The sequence below is a fragment of the Rhinatrema bivittatum genome, chromosome 1 (assembly GCF_901001135.1).
Source record: "Rhinatrema bivittatum chromosome 1, aRhiBiv1.1, whole genome shotgun sequence".
NCBI classification, from domain to species: domain Eukaryota; kingdom Metazoa; phylum Chordata; class Amphibia; order Gymnophiona; family Rhinatrematidae; genus Rhinatrema; species Rhinatrema bivittatum.
In genome coordinates, this window is record NC_042615.1 from 610,468,351 (window position 1) to 610,489,838 (window position 21,488).

Below are 21,488 nucleotides of genomic sequence, written 5' to 3' on the forward strand. Positions count from 1 at the left end.
TATCTAATACGGTAGATAAATCAAGCAGAAATAATAAAGCATCTGCTTCCCCATCTGCTTGCCTTTTTGTACTATCACATAAGCTTAATAACATGGTCGCTATTCTTTGACCAGCATGGAACCCAGGCTGCCTAAAGTGGAGCATATTTCTCTCTTCGAGGAAGTCCAGGACCTGGACGTGGCATAGTTTGTAATTACCACCTGAATATATCCCAAATCAAACATACAGTCCACAAATATTGTTCTCTTCCCCTCCCCCCCACCTCCTCCCAAGGTATCAAAATGAACATTAACATCTTCCAACAATACCCAGTCAGCCCTTGCAGCCTGCCAGGTCTTCCAATAAAGCTGTACTAGGATTTGGGGCCGTTACACCAATAAGAAATTAAGTATGTATTCACTGACCAATCTAACTGCCAAACTCACGGATGCACTCAGTTTCCTTCTACTGGGCCTAAGTTTAGTGAAGAACAGGAAATAATTTCCAGATCCCCACCCTTCCCAGCTACACAATCTTTGTGTAAAAATTAAAAGCCACATAGATAAGTCTGTGACAAATTATATTCCTAGGGTGCACTACGTCTCTGATAAGCAAGATATCCATAGGTGAATCTAAAAGTCAATCATATATCATATACACTTTAATTTACCTGTGATTTGGCATTCAGTAACCCAAATTTAAGAGTCCTGTGATGGTTATTGGGTCCCTGCAATTCATTAATAATGGGCATTTGAGTCAGTATCTTAGACTCGTTTTTGGTTTTTTTTCCTCACCCTTTCCCTTCTTTCCCAGATTGGGGCAGTCGTGTTCACACACACACACACACAACAGCTCAGCACCCTAGGGTATACAACTCGCAGTTTAACTATTGTTACTCATTTGGATAGATAATTCTAATAAACCACCAACCTACCTAATGTAACTTCACCCCCATCCGTGCTCAAAGTTATATAAAGGCCAGCTCTTACAGAGCAGGCCAAAACAGGATCCTGCAGCTTACAAAAGTAAGAAGCCAGAAATTGGAATAAACTATGAGTTCCACAAATAGCATACAAATCAATTCTCCATCGACCAAGCAGGGATGAATTAGCTATGACATATGAGTGACATCATCCGTTGTTGCCAAACGGACCCTTCTCCCTAAGCTCGTAGAGCTTTTGCTCTAATGAGCATGTGTGAAAATTACCTTGTGAGCTTCCTCAGTTATTTTTTTCCAAGCACCAGCATGGATGTGTACCCTATCTCTCTATATTTGTTTTCAATTATCTATAAAGTAAATTTTTTCCTACAAAGTTGCTTCACTGCCTCAGCAGCCCCCAAATAGCACTTTTCAGTAGGGATGTGCAATCGTTTTTTGACGATTTAGGAAATTCGTACGATATTTCCTAAATTGTCATGGATTGGGAAACCGATAAAACGATTACACTTTCCCCAAATTTTCGTAAAAAATCGTTTTTAGGTTTAGTGACACTAATGGGAGTGCGCACTAAAAAAAACCCCATTACTTTTTGTTACTTTTTGTTAGTGCGCACTAATGGGAGTTTGTGCGCGCTAAGCCGAAAAACGATTTTTCACGAAAAAAAAAATGCCGATCCGCGGGAATACGAGATTTTCCCGCGGCCACACGAACCCGAAAGCGGAAACGATCGGGCACCCGATGCACATCTCTACTTTTTAGTGTTACATTAAAAATAAATAAATAAATAAATAAATAAAAAAGAAGTTTTTTCTTCAGGATATCCGGCAAGAAAATATCACTATGAGCAGCTTTAAAGACTGTGCATGCAGTAGAAAAATATCTATTACAGATAGACATGTTTGTTACTACTGACTTGGACGAACCACAACCAGGCCAGCTTTTACCATTGTTGATGGATGGTGCTGTGTTCTCAGTAGTAGAGGTCCTGGAAAATGGAGGAACATTGTAAGTCTCTGAGAAGCTGTGGTTGATCCTCTTCTTGGAGCACAGTCTTGTCTGCTTTCCAGATATTGTTATTTATTTATTTGATGTATATTCTGCTTTTCAGGAATTCAGGTACTTGTAGGTATTTTCTTATCCATAGAGATCTCACAATCTTTTTGTACTTGAGGCAATGGAGTGTGAAGTGAGTTGCCCAAGGTCATGAGGAGCAGCAGTTGAATTTGAACCTTGGCTTCCCTGGTTCACAGCCCGCTGCTCTTGCCACTAGGCTACTCCAAAATATCTCCCCCCTTCGGAGGAGAAAGCAGTGTCCTTGGGTTTGAGCAAGCAAAAGTGTTATGGGATGCATCGAAGAAAAAGAAGCAGTACTTTGTGGAACCACCCTTGCAGCCAACACTAAGAATGCACTAAGTGTCAGTACCATTGATGCACGCAACACACTTCTTTCCAGCGCATTGATTCTCGACACATGGAGCATTGGCATCAGCACTGCACGATGCAGTGGCACCGTCAGTGCATAGTGCATTGATGCTGTTGACACACAAGTCCTCGATGCATTTGACACATCAAGCCCTGGAGCATGAAGTGCATCGAGCCTCAACACCATTAGCAACTAGACCATCAGAACAGGCTGCTCCATCAGTGATGCATTGTGCTGCAGTGCTTCCAATGCAGTTGCATGATGACCTGCTGAGAGCTTTATCAAGGCAGATGGGGATATGCTTCACCTACCTTCACCAATTACCAGAACACACCAACAAAGTTACTGGAACAAGAGCTGGGTCTAGAGATGTCAGACCCCATTTATTCTCTGGTACCTCTCACCTCTAACTGGCTCCCAATACCAATTCTGCAGAGCCCAGAAAATGTGCAAAATTCCATTCTAGTATCAGAGGAGGATATTCCACCATCCACACCAGGACAGAGGGTATGTCAGCCCTTCGACCAAGTGGCAGAGTTGATGAAGGATTTCTTTACCTCTAGCAGCTAAGGATAAGGATGGTACCTTCCAACCTCTCCTTTCCAGAATATCAGATTTACTATCTTGAGAAGGAATCCTAGTATCCGCTGTGCATACAGATATTCCATCTGTACCCCCGTGAGGTGGTAGACCATGGCTCACCCTTGCATCGAAGTCCAGCCAGTCAGAGGGCATACCGTCATCATTGGGGTCCTGGATTAGTGTTCCCTCACCACTAGACTGAAGAAGGTTCAGCTACTTCCTAGAGCCTCCAGAACACTTGTCTCCACCAGAAGACCTCTCTTGCTCCAGATTTCTGGATAAGCTAGGAAAAGCACTCAGAATTAATGTGCATAAAGACATAGATCCTACCACAATGTTATTCGGCCTCCTCCAAATTTTGGAAACATGGTATCCTGCAAGAATTACAAACAAAAATGTGGGAAAATCCTATTCCCTGCATGCAAGTTGCAAGGAAAATAGACCTCAAGTATAGAGTGAAAAAATCCCTGGGGTTTAGAAGAATACAACTACCTCATCCATCACTAGTAGTAGAATCAGCTCTTAAAAAAGCAAAGAAAAGAATATTCTTGAATATTCCACCGGGAAAAGGATTACTGAACCATTTTGGTAAATGGTATTCCAGAGTTACTTGCTTAATGCATAAAGTTTCGCTAACTAATTTTACATGGGTCAATACTTATACTATTGCGCACAAAAACTAAAGCATTTCCTTCCAGCCTGTGAAGGTTCCACATATCCTCAGCCATTCTTAGATGCTGAACAGTGTATGCACGATACTATTGGATCCATTTACAAAGCATTCAATATCACAGCATGCTTCTCATTAGCCTCCATTGGAGCACACCACATGGTTTGGTTGATAGCTAATAGCTTGCGCAGTGATGCTGAGGGCAAGGTAGCAAATGTTCCCTGCCTGGATTAACTCTTTGGAGAAAAGTTCAGAGAAATAGTAGCCGAAATAAAGGAGCAACATGTGGTGATCCAAACTCTCTGCATGGGATTGGAGCAACAGCTTTCTACGAGAAGGACTTGTTACGCTTTTAAAAGGCTGTATTCCCAGAGATACCACTTCCATCAATTCTCATATTACTAGATCTCGCTTCTACTTCAACAGCAGCAATCACTTCTGGCTCGCACTCAGCAACAAGAGTGCCATCAACCAAAAGCGATGCAGCAGGTCCAGCCCAAATCTGGACCAAGTTTTTGACCATCTTTCAAATCCAGCAACCATCTTTTCTGATAGGGGAGAATCCTGCACTACCTGGAGGAGTGGCGCAAATACACTACATCTACCGGTTCACCGTTATGCATATTTATTAACCCTTCAAAAAAACTGTAGCAGATTTGTGAAGCAAGGCTTTCCTTGGGTAAATCCATGCTGGCTGTGTCTCATTAAACCATATCTATTTATATGTTCTGTGATTGTGATCTTAAGAATAGTTTCCATGATTTTTCCTGGCACTGAAGTCAGGCTCACCGGTCTGTAGATTCTTGGATCACCCCTGGTGCTCTTTTTAAATATCAGAGCTACTTTGGCCAGCCTTCAGGTACAATGGACAATTTTAATGCTAGCTTAAAAATGTTACTAATAGGTCTGAAATTTCATTTTTTAGTTCTTTTAGAACTCTGGGGTGTAAACCATCCGATCCAGGTGATTTGCTACTCTTCAGTTTGTCTTTTCATAGATAGGGTTGTTACTGGTTGAGTGCATTCCATAATACAGGTGTAACTGTCTGCGGATTAGTTTATGTGCATTACTACAGATCAGTATGTTAGGTCGGTTCTGTGTCTGTTATCGAGATGAGATATTTTACTAGCATGTAAGCGTTTTATCAGTATTATTTGTTGTGTTTTCTCAAGAGGACATGCATTGGTGGTAAACTGCTGTCTTTTCATAAGTAGGGCTATTGAGCCTGGAAGTAGAAGGAATTTGATAGGGGTGTGCATTCGGTCCCTACATATTGGCAATCCGCAACGGATGTGCCAATATTCGTTGTATTCATGGGGAAGCGAAACGTATCGCGATTCCCCACGAATACAACAAATTTTCGCCGAATTCTTCGGCCGCCAATTTAAACAACCCCCCCCCCTCCTGATCCCCCCAAGACTTACCAAAATTCCCTGGTGGTCCAGCGGGGGGTCCAGGATCCATCCCCTGCACTCTCACACCCTCGGTACGTTTCAAAATGGCGCCGGTAGCCCCTGTGACATAGTAAGGGCAAGGCTATCGGCACCATTTTGATTCCTGGCACCCGACGGCCCGAATGCAGGAGATAGCTCCCGGACCACCGCTGGACCCCCAGGGATTTTTGGCCAGCTTGGGGGGGCCTCCTGACCCCCACAAGCCTTGCCAAAAGTCCAGCGGGGGTCCGGGAGCGACCTCCTGCACTCGGGCCGTATTGCCAGTATTCAAAATGGCGCCGGTGCTACCTTCGCCCTTACTATGTCACAGGGGCCGACGGTCGGCCCCTGTGACATAGTGAGGGCGAAGGCTAGCCTCAAGGGTTCTATTCTGCAAGATTTTCTACTTCTTGGAATTCTCCCTGGAACACCGCGACAATCTGTGAATTCCATGATAGGGCTTCCCCGCTCCTCGGGGTTGTGCCTGTGTTCTGCATAAGACTGTCCGCACCTCCCCACTCCTTGGGGCCGTGCCTATAAGTATCCAGAGACTCTCTGAGCTTCCCCACTCCTCGGGGTTGTGCTCTCGTATATCACTGTGACTGTCAGCTTCCCCCATTCCTCGGGGTCGCGTCTACATTAGACTGCCGGCATTCCCCCGCTCTCCGGGACACTGCCTATGTCAGCAGCAGAGATCTGGCTCAGGCTTCCCTGCTCCGCGAGTTGGCCTGCATGTTTGCAACAATGCCCTCTATGCTGCACAAGCTTTGCCCCTCAGGGCTGCCTTCCGGAGAATATCTTGCACGGCCAGTCTTGCGCTTTCCGCTCCGCGGTCTGTCTGGTGCCTCCTCCCTTCAGGGTCTCAGCCCAGGTACTGCCTCCAGCCTGCCAGCCTACTGGGGTAACCTCCTGATCCCTGGGGACCTCTCCATCACTGTGCCCAGAGCTCCCTGCTGTGCCTATTCCTCGCCTCCCGATGGTGCGGACCTGTGGGACTCCTCCCCACAGGTGGTAACAACTCACATCTCGGGCCAAGGGTCCACACACCCACAAATCATAATAAGGAGCAAATTCATTCATACTACTGGATGACATCATCATACAGTGGCAGTGCAGATCATGCTCTCTCAGAGCTCATAAAGACCTTGAAGTCTTTCTGAATGTATGCAGGTGTTCCTGCACAGCTTCCACCACATGAGTCTACTCAGGTTTTTCTTCCACTGAAGCAAAAAGATGTATTCGTCTCACCTGCTGCTGCTGTGATTTTTTTTTGTTTGTTTTTTAATTCATAACCTTATTCTTTTAGTTCTTCACTATTTTTTCTTTTATATTACTTTTCGAGTCTCCTAAAAAAAAAATATATATATATATATATATATTTTTTTTTTTTTCGGTTTAACTTATTTTACTATGTTATACCAACAAATCAGAAAAAATATCTTTATTGGATAAGATGCCATTTTAAAGTATTTGCCAAATGCAGGCATAGAGGCCAATATTTAGAGCTATTTAGCTGGATAAGTAGGCACTTATCTGGCTAAGAGGCAGCCATGGAATATTTGACCATGTTCAGCAGCCTCCACTTAAGTATGTATTTGGCTAAGTAGATAGCCAGATATCTCTTGGACATAAGAACAAAAGCAATTGCCATGCTGGGTCAGACCAAGGGTCCATCAAGCCCAGCATCTTGTTTCGAACAGAGGCCAAACCAGGCCACAAGAACCTGGCAATTACCCAAACACTAAGAAGATCCCATGCTACTGATGCAATTAATAGCAGTGGCTATTAGAACATAAGAACATAAGTAAACTTGATTAATAACCATTAATGGACTTCTCCTCCAAGAACTTATCCAAACCTTTTTTGAACCCAGCTACACTAACTGCACTAACCACATCCTCTGGCAACAAATTAGAGAGCTTTATTGTGCATTGAGTGAAAAATAATTTTCTCTGATTAGTCTTAAATGTGCTACTTGTTAACTTCATGGAATGCCCCCTAGTCCTTCTATTATTCGAAAGTGTAAATAACTGAGTCACATCTACTCGTTCAAGACCTCTCATGATCTTAAAGACCTCTATCATATCCCCCCTCAGCCGTCTCTTCTCCAAGCAGATCAGCCCTAACCTCTTCAGCCTTTCCTCATAGGGGAGCATTTTGTTTGCCCTTCTCTGTATCTTCTCCATCGCAACTATATCTTTTTTGAGATGTGGCGACCAGAATTGTACACAGTATTCAAGGTGCGGTCTCACCATGGAGCGATATAGAGGCATTATGACATTTTCCGTTTTATTAACCATTCCCTTCCTAATAATTCCTAACTTTCTGTTTGCTTTTTTGACTGCTGCAGCACACTGAGCCGACAATTTACTTAACCGATTATCTCAACCAGATAAGTGCTGATATTCGGATTTATCTGGTTAAATTAACAGAATAAGTTAGACATACTTGATAGCAGGTTTAAAGTTAGCCAGAAATAACTTATCTGGTTAACTAGAACGTATCTGGGTATATTCACAGCAAAGCTAAGCTGCTGAATATCCCTTCTAACAGCCTGATATAACTAATCAGGCTATCTTAGCCAGATATCTTTGAATATTGGGTTCAAAATATCTAGCCTAGATCTCCATGTAATCTGCTTTTATATATCTAACTGTTGAGTATGTGGGAGAATAACCCCAGAGCACTTACATACTAGGGTTGCCAACTGGCTCCAGATTTTCAGGACAGGTTGAACCAGTCCTGGTTTTACTCCCCTACATGCAAGTACTTAGTCTTGCTTTACTTAAGAAATGCAATAAGGAAATCAGAATAAGTCCCAGCATGCAATGGGATAAAACCAGTACTGGATCAATCTGTCCTGAAAATCTGGAGTCATTTGGCAACCCTATCTCATACAGAGAGCTCAAACATAAGTATCAATTCTCCTCCCCATTGGACAAGGAAAGTAGTAATTTAGAGAGACAAATACCGAAAAAGAAAAGGTCAGAGTCTCTAGAATATAGAAAACATGGTTCCGTTTCAACCCACATCAAAGTAATAGATTTCCCTCACTGCTTTCATCTGTTAGAAGCACTACACCAAAACGCCATTGGTGCAGAAGACTATTCCATCCACTTTTGGCGCAGACAGATTGTTGCTCATTGCTTCAGGAACATCGGTGCCATAACCATCATTTGCTTCAGCGTTGAATATTACAGTACTGACAGTTTTCAATCACTGAATCAACTTTATGGTACAGTGAGTCCATTTCGAAGCTCACTATTGAAACGCATACACCACTGTTTTACTACCAGAGTCAGATACTTCCTCAGTGACACTTCACTCTTGAATTACATCTGAATTACATCTTTTTATGCAGAAATTATGGTTGGCGTTTGTTTGCAGCTATCTGAAATGGGTCCTGTCCATTCTTCTTCTTCCTCCAGCAGTAATGGAGTCTGTCTTAGTAAAACTTTTAACTGAACTTCAGTGTTGCTTATATCCGCCATATTAAAAGGGTCCACAGTACATGAAGAAAAATCTTTCATTTGTATATCTTAAAAAAACAAAACAAAACATTTAAAGTGCCTCCAGTTATAATTTCTGATTCTGAAGACAATTCCCTTTTATTGTTTGGCTTACTCATTCCAGTCTTTTGATGGATGTATAGGTTTACCCTTGGAGCTTTCACCACAGCCACCAAGACATATTACTTTACTGGAGGACATGTTCCTTCAGAAAATGGTGGAATCCATACTCTTTGAATTAGAAGAGTCAAAATAACACTTTCCAGGAATCGTAAAATTTATTCATGTGCTTAAGGAAGCTATGGCTGTTTCCATACATAAAGCTTTTCAAGATTTACAAGCTGAAATCTGGCAAACACATCTTTTTGCTCCACCAGTGGCTAGGAAAATAGATTTGAAGTACAAAGCTCAGTTCTGTCCAGGCTATAAAAAAGTCCAACTTTCTCAGGAGTCTAGTGTTGGAGTCTGCCTTTAAAAAAGCGAGGCAGTCTAAGAGAGACACTCCAATATTCCTCCTGAAAAGATGCAAAATTTTATAGATGCTGCAGGTAAAGGTGTACTTAAGCAGCCATGTTGCAGACCAGAATCTCAACAAATCAGTTACAGATGGTTCAGTATCTTTGTAACATCTTACAAAAGATAAGTGCATTAGAAGATATTTCATCAGATATTCAAGACAAGTTCACACAACATTTTAATGAAGCAGATGAATTATTAGGACTTCCAGCATCGACATTCAGACTTCTTCAACTTCTACAAAATCCCATCACCAGAGTCCTTATAACACTCGAAGAAATGACCATATCACACCCATTCTAAAAGATCTTCACTGGCTTCCGATATCTTACAGAATACTCTTCAAAATCCTAACACTAATCCACAAACACAAAATAATCAAAATGTAGAGTGGCTCAATGCCTCCCTTCATTTTCAGACCCCACAAAGAATTACCAGATCTGCCAGCAATGGGACCTTACCGATATTTTCACCAAAATTAGCACACCTCAACTCCATACGTGAACGAGCGCTATCTTTAGCAGGTCCTTCCATCTGGAACGCCATACCACAAGAATTGAGACTTGAGCCCAATTCACATACTTTAAAAAAAAAAAAAAGTTGAAGACCTGGCTGTTCCAGCAGGCCTTCTCATAATAGTTACCTACTTTGATATTTAAGCCTTAAAGCAGAGTCTTTTTATATAGCTTTTATAATTTTTATGCTTCTATTGTTACTTTTATGCTTATTTTATTGCATATGTTAATTAACTGTTATGAAATTTTAGATGTAACTTTGTATCCTATTTTATTTCTATGCTTTATATATTTTATTGTAAACCGATGTGATGTGCCAACGAACGTTGATATAGAACAGCAAATAAATAAAATAATTATATCTATTTATGATGCCTTTGATATTTCCTCAAAATCATTAGCCATAGCTATAGGGTCCAGAACTCACTTGGCTGAAAGCTTCAGGCCTCAGAAATAATGTTCATGAAATGTTAGCTGATGCCCCGTGTTCTGGTGGTAATCTTTTGGTGACAAATTTAAAGAAGCTGTGATCTAAGAAAAGATCATTGTTCCACTCTGTGAACTCTAACAGAAGCTATGTTGGAACAGCTTTCAACACAGAAAATACCATCATCAAGCTTTCAGAAAAAAGTACTATTATTCCGTATTCCTATTATAGATAATGTCTCCAACTAGAACAACATCCTCAATTGCAACAACACCATCAAGCAAGAGTTCATCCCAGGGATAGATCACAATAGAGACCTTTCTCAGAATTGCTCAAAAGCTGTGGCCTAATTTTTGACTACATGAATTATCAATCTTATTTCTTGGAAGGCTTTTTAGTGAAAGTGTTACCGTCTCTTTTTTAGTCAGTAAGGAGATCCAGACAACTGATCCGCAAAGATAGACTTTTATTGCCAGCAAGATGCAGCTAAGACAAAGGCTTAGTACAACTGCATGCCACGCCCCCTTCAAAAGGAAGACTTTATTTTTTTTCTACCCGCAGTGGTCACATAATACTTTGATTCATTGGATTCTCAAAATATTTCTCAATGGATACAGACTAAACTTTCAAACACTACTTCTCCATTTCTTTCCTAATCCCTATTCAGTTTCCCCAGACTAACTTCAAATTTTGAAAGAAGAATTGGCTTGTCTGTTAGCAGCACATGCCATAGAACCAGTCCCAATCATGGAAAGAGGGAAGTGATTCTATTTGAGATATTTCCTTATCTCCAAGGAGTCAGGACCTCCTGGAAGCCAATAGTAACAGGTGGGAGAGAGAAAAGGGAAAAAAAAAAATGGATAAAGTGCGTAGCTTGCTGGGCAGACTTGATGGGCCATTTGGTCGTCTTCTGCCGTCATTTCTATGTTTCTATGTTTCTATCTGGACTTAAATCTAAATAAAATCCTCAAAAAAGAAAAATTAAAAATGAATTCTTTATGCACCATCCTCCCTTATGTAGCGATTTTCTGACAGCTTTGGACCTAAAGAATGTTTATCCCCATTCATAAGAATCAAAGGAAGTGCCTACATTTCTCCCTAGTAGAGAGCTATTTTCAGTACCACAAACTGTGATTTGGCCTAGCAGTAGCTCCAGTATTCACAAAAGGGTAGATTTTATAACATGTGCACGTGGTTCCCAGCACATGGACATGCTGATGTTATAACATGCATGCGCATGTTATAAAATCTATAGGCTGGCCGCACGCACATGCACGTTGGATTTTAAAAACCATGTGCGGGGGGGGGGGGGGGTGGAATTTTAGTAGATTGCACATGATGAAGAAATTGGGCCTTCCTCCGTTCCCTACCCCCTCCCTCTTCCCCTCTCTTCCCCACCACCTTAACCTGTCCCAAAAACTTACAATTTTTTTGTTTCACTACATACTGCTCCCCTGGAGCAGAAGTAGATTGCATGTGCCAGCCAACTGCCAGCGTGCACTTCCCCAGGATAGTGGCTAATGGCCGCTGTACAGCCGGCCTTCATCCTGCCCCGCCCCTCTTTGCCCAGACCACACCCCAGCCCCGCCCCCTATTCAGGGCCCGGCATTTGTGTGTGTATCGTCACTTGTGCGGGTGGACTGCCCCTTTTGAAAATGCCCTGGTCTTATTGAATGTTCATCCTTGAGCCCCTTGGGCAGTCAGTTCCCAGAAAGGGCCAAATAGATAAGGAACTATTTGGAGATTTATTGGGGCAGAGTTTTGTTCTGGTGTTATTATATATGTGTTGCTTTAGTCCCTCAAATCCTATTGTATTGGCTCAGAGAAAGTGTTGTTACAGGAGCAGCTTTAAGCAGGTTTAAATGTTATCTCTATGGCTAATTACAATAGGTGTGGGTCAGTAGGATTTGCTCAGCATGTTATGCTAATTGTACAGGTGTCCCACAGGGCTCACCATTATTTGCAATTCTATTTAATATTTACATGTCGCCTTGGCTGGGTTCTTTGCAGGATGCCATTTATATGCCGACAACATCTAGTTTTTATACTGTTGGGTTCATCATGGACAGATATCAGGAAGCTCATCTGTGAACCATCGATGATTAACTTACTGAGGACAAAACTTCAGTGGAGGTTTAGCAACCATCAAGCAATGGCTAAGTCACAATAAATTTTCTTCGAATCTTTCAAACACCAAGATAACTGTTAGAGTTGCGGACCCAGCTAGGCTGGGGGACTCTCACAGGAACAGTCCAGGACTTCCAGGTGCAGAGTAGACTAGGGGATATTTGGCCTATACCAGCCACCTTCCCCGGAGATTGAGCCCTTGGTCCTGGTGCCTGGCAGGACTTAAACAAGGGTGGAGATCTAAGGGCTAATGCTGGACTAGAGTCCGAAGTGGAGGGGAATGAACTCAGGTGAAGCTGAACAGGCCAGGGATTGCAAACTGCTGGGCTGGAGACAGAAGTCAGGCAGGGCCGAAAAGGCAAGCTGCAGGGCTGTAGGCTGATGTCAGGCAGGCCTGGAGACAGAAGCCAGAGTAGACTTGAGAGGCAGGGCTGGAGGCTGATGTCTGGTGGGTCTGGAACTCGGGCAGGAACCAAAATCTGGGAAGCAACACTGGAATAAGACAGAGGTTACTAATACCGGCAAGCTCAAGACAGAAGGATTGGAGAAGCCAGAAGGCTGTGGTGAGCCATAAAATAAATAGAGACAAGAAGGTTTTGGAAAGTTACAAGGCAGAAGGCTGCGGAGAGCCACAAAGTATACAGAGTCAGGGGGCCAAGAAGGAGCCGAGGAGACTCAATGACAAGGCCCTGAGTGGAGACGGAGGCAGGGCTAAATAGACAGAGATTTGCCGAGTCATGAGGCAACTGAGACTAAAGCTGGAAAGAGGGTAGAAGCAGCTCCTGGAGGACCTCTGGTGGTTAGGAGGCTGCTTGACAAGCAGAATCGTAACAATAACTCTGTTGCAGCACTCTCATATTGAAAGAACCCTTTCTTTTTTGCATCTTGATAGTGTTGCAATTCCAGTTGTATGTTGTGTGAAGTTTGGATATTCTTATTGATTCTGATTTGACATTTTATCCGCAAATTAAGTCAGTTGTCAGAGCCGGTTTCTTTAAATTTCGTTTACTCCAAAGCTTGAAGTCTCTTTTGAATGTTTTTGATTTTTGACTGGTGCTGTAAGCCTTAATACATCCGCTTTTGGATTATTGCAATTCTGTTTATTTAGGGCTTCCTGTTTGTGTTGAAAGCTCTACAGATTCTTCAAAAAGCTGTAGCATGAGTGATCTCAGAAGAATCTTTAAGGGACCTTATTACGCGAGTACTTTCTGATCTGCACTGGCTACCAGTGCAATGGTGAATAAAATATAAAGTATCTCTAATAGTTTATAAACTGGATTTGGATACTGTTCTCTGGGCTAACACGATGCTCTGTTTATAATCCACTGTGGTTACTTTACCTATCACAACGTGGGCTGTTGGAGGTACCTTTGGTTAGCTACCTTGCCGTGTCAAAACAAGAGAGGGCCTTTTCCTTAGTTGACACGGTTGTTTGGAGCTCCCTATCTGAAAACCTTCATTTTAGCTACTGATGTAAAATCTTTCAAATCTTCTTTGAAGACATATTTGTTTCAGTAGTCCTTCAGTTGATTGGGTGCAGCTACAGACTTGGAGACTTTGTTATATTTGCCTTTTGAAATGTTTGTGCTGAATTTTGTTTCAATTTATTTTATTTTATTTTTCATTTGATTTCTGTTGACCCTATGTTTTAACTTGTATGCTGCTTAGGGTTTTGGCAGTAAGCGGTCTGGAAACGCCTGAAATAAAATAATTTAACAGGGGTCTCCCAAAAGTATATTGCTAGTTAAAATTGTCACAGAGAGCTCTTTTTTTTTTTTTTTAATGGGTTTGGCAGTTTTCCTCTTGCTCTGATGAACTTCTAGCACAATTGGAACTGGGCCTGGGATGTGGCACTTTGAATCTTCATTCGCAGCTACTCAGAGGTTTTTTTTCCCCCTGTATTTTATATACCCTTCCAACTCATTTAGCCCAGTCATTGCAGTGACAGCTCTTGGCCAGGAGCCAGGCACCACAGGTCTTTTTGGAACTGTATCTTTGACCTTCAGTCTGGCCACTACATGCATCACTGCATGATGTCTGGGACTCTTTCCTCCAAAGGACTGTGAAAACTGCTTCCACAGCATTCTCAGTTGTAGTTGGCCCGGGGAGTGGAATTAAACCCTGGTTTTCTGCATGGCAGTGCAGAGTGCTGCGCTGAGCCATCAGGCCAGCTCCTTCGTATTATTTAAAAAAGGTATCGTTAAAGTGTGTTGTGTTTAAACTGCAGCAGATAGATTGAGACAAACTGAAAAAGTTATGTTATCAGGGGTATTTTGAACTTACATCCTAGTGTTAGAATAGGTTTTATTCTCCATGGGCAAGCGAGATAGTCGTGCCCATGTATGGGCAATGTCATCCAACTACACAGACGATGGAATGTATCCTAGTTTTTCTTGAAAAGGCTAGAAAGCCTTTTGCACATGTACAGTTTGTACTGCACACAAGTGCGCCACGAGGTCTTCTAGGTCTCTTCTCTTCTGTGGAACAAGTTGGATATGCCCTGCAGTGCTCTTCATTTGTAATTTTTCTGTCACAAGGCTCCCCTGGAAAACAGGTTTTTCTTTACAAAATTGTATTTTATTTTAGAGGTCCCCTGTCACTCCTATTTCTTGTTTAGAGTTAAAATTTAAATTTTTCAAAATTTCAACATTTTAACTTTGCATACGTACACAGTCTTCCCTCCTTTTTCCCTGCTATGGCTGATAAGAAAGTAACGGGGTTTAAGTGGTATTCAGATTGTAATAGCAAAATGTCTATTTTTCAACACCACAACAAATGTATTTATTGCCTGGGGTTGTGACCATGATATTAAAAATTTCTCAGTTTGCTCTAAAATGTTTCCTAGGGCTCTAAAACTGTGAAGCCTTAGCCTTCAGGACATCTTCCAGACTATTGTAGCACTGGTATCAGCATTGATATTAGTCTTCAAGCAGTTGACACTGAAGTTGTCAACATCAAAGCCATTAATAACAAATTTGATACATTAATCTCCTGAATCTTTGACATCAAAGATACAGTTTCTCCTCTTTGGAATTCAATTTAAGGCCAGGAAACCTGGTGTCTAAATATAGCCACCACTACTACTTCATTTACTTCCCTGCATAAGGAAACAGGATTGAGTACGAGGGTGAGAGCTGTTTTAACATCATGCTCAGACACTGAAGCTTATGCATCGAACTGGCTTTAGGGCTGAGATTTTCAATGATATCAAGGAGGTCTGCCCTCTTAAGAGGGTCAAGCATGAAGAGACCCCATTAATGCCTACTGCCTCAGTGTCAGTGCTGTCTGCATTGTTACCAATGCTTTCAACATGGATGTTTTCCATTATTCTTTCTAATTTGCTGTTTTCGTCTCCTGTTTCTTTGAGACCAGTATTTCTCATGGTAATGCAGGATGATATCTTGTCCCTTGAGACTGGTGCTGACCCAGGTACCTTGGGTGGTGTTTGAAAAGTATTTGGCCAAAATAGTTCAGGACCTTCTGGCCAAAGATTTAGACCCTGAGAAGGGATTATACACAAGAGAGCCCCAGAATATCTTAAAGGACCCGATCCAGAGATCTGGCCCGGTCCACCTTAGTCCTCAGGTAATAGGGAATCCTGGTCCGGGTGGAGGCCCATGGGAAGGGGTATATCTAACCTAGGCCAGGAGGGAACAGGAGGCCCATGGGAAAGAAGGAAGCATAGAGAGAGAATATATTGCTGAACTATAAGCTGTGATATATATATATATATATATATATATATTTGTTGCTGCACTGCAGACAGTTGCAGAACTGCTTTTTGTTTACATTTTTCACTAATAAATGAGTTTATGCAAAATTTCTACAAGCGTCCAGCCTGAATTTTTCCTCTGGTTACTCTGAGACAGCTTATTTATTTATTTATTTACTTACTTACTTACTTACTTACTTACTTACTTACTAGCTGTACCCAGCCACGCGTTGCCATGACTCAGTCTGGTTTAATTTCACAATGCGCATTAGCTCTGCTCCGGCCGTCCCAACTCCCTCCCCCCCCCCCCCTTCCCCGACGGTGGACGGACTGGCTTGGTGACTCTTTTACCCTTTCCTCCTCCTGTGTGTAACTGTCCGGCAGTCCCTACTCCCGCCCCCTTCCCCAGCGGCGGAGGAACGGGCTGAGCCGTTTCTCGGAGCGGTGAGTCGTCTGCCCTTTTCTCCTCCCCTCTGTGACACCCAGCACGTAGCGCAGAGCTCTATGGTCCGCACATGCGCGGTAGAGCTGCTCTTTATTGCACATTTGCGGTCCGTCGGTCAGAGCCCATTTCTATTGTAGATAGCGTGTGTTGCTTTTATGTCCAACAGATGGCGCTGTTTTTCCCAAAAAGCATGTTTTTACCTGTCACAGGTGTGACATCTATATAATATAGGTATATAAAAACATGCGCGTATTCGAATGCAACGTTGTGTCAAAATTTCAAAGCAATCAGTGAAGAACTTTCAGAGATTTAAGATTTTGAACAAACTAACATTTACATTTTTATTTATATAGATTTAATTTTATATACCGACATTCAAACTAAAATATCACATCGGTTTACAAAAAATAAAAGGAGCTGTTTACAATAAAATCTTCACATTATTTCTGACAAAGCTTAAACACATAAATTAATTAAAAAGTTAAATCATTTAACATTCTAATCATTTTCATCTAACATAATCTTAAGTAAAAAAGGCATGCAAAATAACAGCTTCACAATTATACTCGTATCAATAATGTTAAAATACATGTATAAAATTTCTAATGAATAAACAATATAGAAACTACTCATTGATTGTCAGATACTATAGCATTCATGCAAAAGCTTTCTGAAAGAGCCAAGTCTTTAGGTTTTTTTTGAAAGTTTGTATCGTAGATTCCATCCTTAACTCTGTTGGTAGGCTGTTCCATAAAACAGGACCCGCCATTGATCATGGTGTCACAGACCCTACATGAGCTCAGTACTTCCTGGTTCCTCTACTAAACCGGAGTGAAGGCAGATTGCTATACGTCGGTATATAAAAGACTTGAAATAAATAAATAAATAAAATACTTTAGTACAGGTTGATCCTGAATGGGTATCCCTGTATAGCAGGAGTCCTCAGACTCTGTTCTTAAGATTTGTAACCCAATTGGGTTTTCAGTATTTCCACAATGAATATGCATGAGATAATTTGAATGCAGAGGAAGATAAGGGAAACTGCTTCTGCTCTCTAGACTTAAAAGATGCCTGTATTCACATAATGATACATCCGAACCATAGTCGATTCCTCAGATTCATAGTGGAATCACTTCACCATTTTGCTTTTCCCTCTGCTTCACAAGTCTTCTGGCAGCAACTCAGAAGATACAATATTCACTTTTATTCATATTTAGACAATGGCATTAAGAGCCAATTGCATTCCTCAACAGTGGAGGCTTTAAAGCTAGTAGTACAACTCCTGAAACATCTAGGATTTGTTATAAACTATCCAAAATCCAATGTGAACACATCACTACAACTAGAGTTCATTGAAGCCTTGTTCATTTCTCAGGAAGTGAATGTTTTTTCCTTCTCATAGGATAACTGATCTAATGAGCAAGATAATCAGTAGCTTTGTAGCCACATCCTGGGAGTTTCTCAGGATTCTAGGCTAAATGGCTTCAACAAATTTTATCAATAGCCAGATTCTACATGGCAGTCCTAGTGGATTTTAGGTTGATAGTAAAAACAGTCCTTGTATCATTAGATACAGGTAACCAGGGAGCCCAAACATTTCTGTTTTGTGGCTTTGCATAAGGTCTTTGGTCTCCTTCAGAGTTGCTTTGTCACATCAATCTTTTGGAACCATGAGCCAAAAACCTTGTTTTTCATCACCTGATGGCCAACAAAATACTGATTCAAGCCCACAATCAAATCATAGTGCTTTACATCAACATATAGAGGGGGAATGGGATCTTAATCTCTGTATTAGGAAACAATCAGAATTTGGGAAATGGAGATAGTTAATGTCTGTGTTTTCTGGGCTGTGTACCTAGCAGGCATGAAAACTGTTAGCAAATGCATCTGAGTTCTTGATCTTCATAAGTGATTGTGGCACCATCATTTAGCAAACAAATATATTTCACCATTGGGATACCCTGGACATAGATTTGTTTGCTCTCCATTTCCACAACAAGATTCAAACATTCTGTTTCAGAAGGAACTCGACAGAGTCTAATGTTGAATGCCTTCTAAATATATTGGAGGGAAAGATCTTCTTTCTGTCTGTTCTCTACTGCTGTTATTAACAAAAACCTTGGAGAAGCAGACTGAGGATCAAAGAGCCTCGTGCTTGGTCCTTCCCCCATCAACTTTCCATAATAGATCCAATGTATCTGAAGCATCTTCTAATCCTGATTTTACAAAACCAAAGCACCTTGTTTTATCTGTTATGATACTGATTATCTTGCTCATTAGATCAGTCCTCATTCCAGTGGGAAAGTTTTAATATTTTTGTGTTAGAAAAGAAATGTACTTGTTCTGTACAAAATTACTGGATTAAGTACATTTCATTTTGGAATCTGGGTTAAAACAAACTTGAACAATTGTTGCCACAAACAAGAGGAGGGAAAGACATTATTTTGCCATCATCTAGTATAGCACCTCTCAATCCAGTCCTCGGGGCACACTTAACCAGTCAGATTTTCAGGATATCCATAATGATTATGTATGAGTCATTGTGGGGGATTACTTTTGATAGAAGTTTTGGATGTGAACACAAAACCAATCAGTTAAGGAATTTTGTGTATAGTTACTAATGCCTGAAGCTTGCTATCAGAAGTGACTGCTATTAAAAACTGCAAATTTTAAAGGTAGTATTTGAGATTACATGTATCTATAGGCTCAAAGAATTCTCTCAACAGTTGAATAAGGACCACGCTAAAAACCCAGGACCGTGTTGGTGGTTTTATAGGCAGCTTTAGGTGAAGTAGGCCATTCAGAAAGCAAAATACTAGAGTAGTGCTTTTCAGCCCAGTTCTTGGGGCAAACCCCTTACCAGTAAGATTTTCAGGATATCCACAATGATTATGCAAATTGGATTTCAGATTATATATCAAATTGATATGGCAAGGCAGGCCTGTCCCACCAAAGCCATACAAAAACTCATTATGTCAGAGCAATGGCTGCTTCCATCTTGCCTCTGCATCTTTGAGGACATTTGTAAATCTGCTGTTTGGAGCTCAGTGCATACATTTACCTCCCATTGCCGTCTAGACATTAACTTCTGTCAGGACGGTTTGTACTGAAGAAACTTTTAAAGAACTGACTCATTTTTTTAAAATTCAACCTCTTTTGCCAAATGCCCACTTTTGCAGGTTGTCTCAAGTAGAGAATAAAAAGGGGAGCTTCAAGACAACCCTTAGCTTGGGAGTCCCCACACTTGAGGCTGATTTCCTCCTGCTTGTCCATACAGAAAGAGTTGCTTACCTGTAACTTGTGTTCTCCATGGACAGCAAGATAAGTCAGTCACACATCCTCTACCACCTCCCCATGCAGTTGAAATTTTTTTTTTAATCTTTAGGTTTATTATAAGACTGAGGGGCGTCTCAAAGCTTATGCTCTTATTCAGTACCCAACTGCCCAAGTGCAAAAGGCTTTCTAGATTTTTCTAGTGCAGCAAGGGCACATTCCGTTGTCCATGCCATTTAATTATATTGCTGACATGTGTGACAGACCTATCCTACTGTCCATGAAGTTCACCAGTTACAGGTAAGCAGCTCTATCTTTTATACTATTGTCGATTAGTGCAAGTCATTTGGTACTTGACAACTCATGTTCATATAGTAGCAGATATACAGTATTACTAGTCCTATGTCTTGAATATTTGTTGGGATTTTTGTCCACTTTGAGGATTTCTGAAGGCATAAAATCATAACACAAAACCTTTTTGGCACAATAAAACATCTTGGGTTAACTACAAGAATAAATAATTGGAGATTTAAAGTTGTGACTAGTGTGGAAGAAACAGAGCTTCACGTTGTTGGAATCTGTCAGAGACAAATTATTGAGAGAAAAAAAAAAGTGATTCTAGGGAGAGATCTCAGACTTACTGGGTTTCCCTAAACAGTGCAGAGAGCTTTGTCATGAAGCAAAAGTACAGGGTGTTTATAGCATTTTCTGGTTATGCAAGCAACAGATTACTTATCAGTTCTATCAGTGGTAAAATACAAGTTGTCAAAAGCTTTGCGTTTTTTGGCAGTCAAACTTATTGGAACTTTTGCCACTTTTTTCATTTTGCACTTTTTACATTTCTTGACCTAAGTTTGAAGCCTAGTCTCATCTGCCCCAATACCACCCTATTGCTATTTTAGCTTCTTTTCTTGTCCTGGAAATCATGTCATTCTCCCTTGTCTTTTATTCATTTAATTATTTTACTTGTCAAAAAATGTTTTTAAACACACTTGAGCTGTTTCATAAAAAGGAGAGTAAATTATCTAACTGTAGCCATTAGCTATCATAATGATCCTAAAGTTTTTAATCCAGTTCTGAAATTTAGCAATGGATTTTCAGCAAAGACACATTAGTAGATATCATTCCATTCATGATAAAAACAAAAAACATACTGCATTTTTACTGTATAATATTTATTTATTTACTAAAGGGCCCTATTTAGTAAGCATTTTTCCCAAGGCATAATGGGGAAAAAAATTAGTAAAGCTGGGCCCAAGTGCTTTAGTGTCCTACTTAAGAATACTTAAAAATAAAAGTATGGCATTGCATGATTCTTATAAATTTAAATGTAATTTTGAACATATTTTAATATTTCATTTATTTTTAGTTGAACAAAATGTAATTTTTATTAAGTGCAGTCTGGTTTAACTGAGAACATTTCAGTGGAAGAACCACTTTAAACTTTGAAATATCTCATATAACACATACAGTTACAAACACAGAAATCCTAGATGCACTCCAAGTGGCATTTTTCAGGTAACTGGTATCAGAACCCAGAAGGGGAGGCCTGAGATGTACAAATGGAGATGGCATTTCTAATCTTGCATTAGGAGACAAGCTGAGCTCCAATGATTGCCAGCCAATTATGGTGTTATATTAAAATCTCTTTATTGAAAACTGGAAAGAAGACATACAACTAGGAGGAAAGAAAGCCAAATGATTGCTGGCATGGTTAAAAAAAAAAAAAAAGCAGTGAAAGAGGCAGCCAAAAGAGCATCCTTTAAAAATTGGAGCAGGATCCATCTAAAGATAACAGGAAAAAGCATACGCATTGGCAAGTTAAATGTAAAACACTGATAAGGGAGAATGTGAAAAGAAGTTGGTTGTAGAGGCAAAAACTGATGATAAAACTTTTTTAAAATATATCCAAAGCAGGAAGCCGGCGAGGGAATTG

At 40.8% G+C, this 21,488-nt stretch overlaps 1 protein-coding gene across 1 annotated transcript in view; it reads left to right on the forward strand.

Moving 5' to 3' along the window:
* DTWD2 (DTW domain containing 2) overlaps positions 1-21,488 on the forward strand; it is a 399,585-nt gene that overhangs the window by 127,562 nt on the left and 250,535 nt on the right.